The 3,381-nt window shown below is 37.3% G+C and overlaps 1 long non-coding RNA gene across 1 annotated transcript; it reads left to right on the forward strand.

Moving 5' to 3' along the window:
• Positions 1–1,760: 1,760 nt before the first annotated feature.
• On the forward strand, positions 1,761–2,211 carry LOC117571370 (uncharacterized). Its single transcript, XR_007954899.1, has 3 exons — positions 1,761–1,845; positions 1,913–2,081; positions 2,161–2,211. It is a non-coding gene; the product is annotated as an uncharacterized LOC117571370 (long non-coding RNA).
• Positions 2,212–3,381: the final 1,170 nt, after the last annotated feature.

The following is a 3,381-nucleotide window of genomic DNA, read 5'->3' on the forward strand; positions in this document are numbered from 1 at the left end:
CCTCCACCCCTCATGCACAATAAATTGAGCGACAATTGTACAAATTGTCAAGGCGGAAACGCTGCCAGGGATAGTTCAGAGGAACGCTTCAAAAGGCTCAAAAGGCGAGCGCGTCCAGCGTGCGGGCACAGTCGAAGGATTAGGTGACACACACTCACACACAAAAGGGGTGCGCGCTGCCTGCCCCCTGCTCCTGACTTTTCGCACGGATTTTAGATCCTGCCACTGCCACTGTTTCACTGCTTCCTGCATCCATATGTTCACTTTGTGTGTGTCTCTGATCCTTTTTTGGCCGCAAATATTTGTTTTTAATAGTCGGTGGGCCGACGTGCGCGTTTCTCTGTTTGTTGTTGGAAATGCAAATAGGATTTCCGCACATTTTTTTCCCCCCGTTGCCGTTTGCATTGACGATTTTCATTTGACAGTTGAATTGTTTTGGCCGAAGAGAGAAATAATAACACTTGTTTCACGCCGACAACTGTTTGTCCAACTGATTAGCCAGTTAGTTGCCCAATTTGACATATGTTGAGATTGGCGATTGCCTCTCGCTTAAGCATCGCTTCGGTTCGGTTCGGTTCAGTCTTAATATAGTTGTTGTCGTTCACTGTTTTTTTTTTTTTTTTGTTGTTTTCCCTTTGTGGCTTCCTCTGTTACCTGTGAACGAGTTGTGGCAATGATCATCGTGTTAGGGACTCTGTCCCTCGATCGTTGGCGTTGGCATCCAACTTGGAGTCCAACTTCTTATCTATAAAATTGATCGTTTTGAAAACGCTCAAAATGTGATGTGGTGGCATTTTCAACTTGTCTGCGTCTTAATATTTTTACTTTCTTTATGGGTTTGCGACCAAAGTAGTCGACTAGTCGAAGAACTGGTTCAACGTTCAACGTTCCACGTTTCCGTTTCGATCTTTGTGCTGCGTGTCGCAGACTCCGTCGTCGTTGCTGTTGTTGTAATCGTGTCGTGTCCATTTCGATTATCACCAAAGTGAGTAATTTAATACCAATTTGGCGGCCCCAGGGGCGGGCATAGAGTTGAGAGAGATATGCGCACTTCAAATGTCAAATGTGAGCAACAGATGCACTGATCGCTTTTAGCTCCCATCGTTGTAAGTGGAAAATCTTATCGGCCATTTGGATATTTAACTGGAATTTTCGGATAACCGACCTCTTTGGTAGCTGCAACAGCTGCAGGACAGCCAGACTTGTGGACTGACTCGACTGTCCGGCTTTGCCAGGTGATTACTATGAGCTAGTGCCTGTTGAGCTCTGACAATTTACATGACGCACTGAGCGATAAGCCGAGGGAATGTGGCGCAAAACTGACGACGAGTGACGATTCCAAGAGCCTATCGAATCAATGTGAAACTTACTGTCCCTGCAGTTCTGGAGGTGTCGATTGCCCTGGGTAAGTGCTTACCTCGTCGATCACTACATGGGTACTTACTAGATTAACCCTATAGTAATCGAACGTCGAACCACCTAGTCGACTCGAATTTGCGATTGGCCCTAGTTAAGTCCTTACCTCGTCGATCACTACATGGGTACTTACTAGATTAACCCTATAGTAATCGAACGTCGAACCACCTAGTTAATAAATATATGCGCATTAAAGCATAAGTACAAAATAACGGCAAGCATCGCTTTTGTTTTTGTTATTTTGTGGAAAAAGTATACACAAGTTTAAAGAGAAAACTTCGATTATGCTTTACATCGCTGTTTGTTTACGCGTCTTTGTTTTATTTTGTGCTACTCTTTTACTCAAACGCAGCTGTGTTTCCTAGATGATGAAATTATTGCAAGCATTTGAGTTGAGAAGTGCAAAGCGGATCCGCGATCAATTATTAGGTGAGTTACTTAAAAAATAATTTATGTATGCATTATATGTTTAATGTGTAAAATATTAAATAAACAGATAATAAAAGAATATCAAGCAGTTAGTATAATGCATAGTTCTACAGTGGAAAGCGACAATGTGCCTAAAGAAGAGGAAGTGGAAATTATGACAGAAAATCTACGTTGTAGAAATAATGACAGGGGAATGCGGCCTAAAAAAGAAGACAATTTCTTTGGTGTTATGATCGGTGAGTATTTTAAAAGATAATTATTTAAAAATCATTATCCACTTTAATCTATTAAGACTTTTTAATCCTTTATTTCCAGATTCAATAACTGAGGACCAGTTGAGAAAGGCCTTGCAGCTCAAAAAAAAAAAAAAAAAAAACGATATTTTAAAACTCAAGTTGCCTTAAAGTAATAAAAGTATCCGTCTTATTAAAATAAAGAAAAATTAAAATTAAATAAAAACTGTAATTGTAATTGTAATTTTTTTTTTTTAATTTATAATGGCCGACCCCTCCTTGGGGTCCGATGTAAGCACTTATTTTACTGACCCTTCAATGGGGTCCCATGTAAGCACTTATTTTACTGACCCTTCAATGGGGTCCCATGTAAGCACTTATTTTACCGGCCGTTCCATGGGGTCCCATGTAAGCACTTATTTTACTGACCCTAATATGTTGCACTATTTCACTAGTTCGTGGTAATCGAGGCGGTGGCGATTGACCCTATTTGCGGACATTTCATACAAAAACGGAAATTAAGAAACGCATGGCTAGACGCCACTTTGTAAGTAGTGACTGGCTCCTGGTAAGCGCTTATTTCACCAGCAACGAACTAGCGCTCAGAACTGCAGGGGTTATACAAAAATCAATTCATAAGGATTATAATGCAATAATTTCATGTAGTGATAACTAACGTATTAACTGGCAAGATGCGATGTAAATCTGAACTTTTTCTTTTAAATTATTGAAATATGTATATAAATATTGAAACAGAAATACGATTGAAAACTATTTTAAAAGGCGAGTTTATATTCAGAGATTCTAAAATATTATTTTCATTTTATTACCGAATACTAATGTTAAAGTACATTAATGTATTTGAGTCTGCCTGCCTTCAGTTAATTAAACGAATTGTTAGCCAAAATCTAAAAGAAAACTACGATACGAATGCATTTTTAAATTAAATATTTTTTTCGTCTCACAATTTTTAATATCAAATTGATAACCATAAAATAATATAGTTGCTTTAAAGTTTTACTTTTACTTACTTTATTACAACTTTTAAAGTTGTCTAAAACAAATTTGAAATTTATACAAAATGTTTGTGAATTGAAAAACTGATAAAACGAAATAATTATTAATATTATCCAAAGCATTGAATATATTAGAAATTTGTACTAGAAAAACACTAACTTAATAAACATTGAAATAACTGAAGAAAAGAACTAAAAATCGAACGTACATGATTACGGCTTAATAAAACAATTGAATTATTAGACTTAAAATCAAATAGTTTAATCCAAAATACAAAAACCGTTTA

This window comes from Drosophila albomicans, chromosome 3 (genome assembly GCF_009650485.2).
Source record: "Drosophila albomicans strain 15112-1751.03 chromosome 3, ASM965048v2, whole genome shotgun sequence".
In the NCBI taxonomy this organism is placed as follows: Eukaryota; Metazoa; Arthropoda; class Insecta; order Diptera; family Drosophilidae; genus Drosophila; species Drosophila albomicans.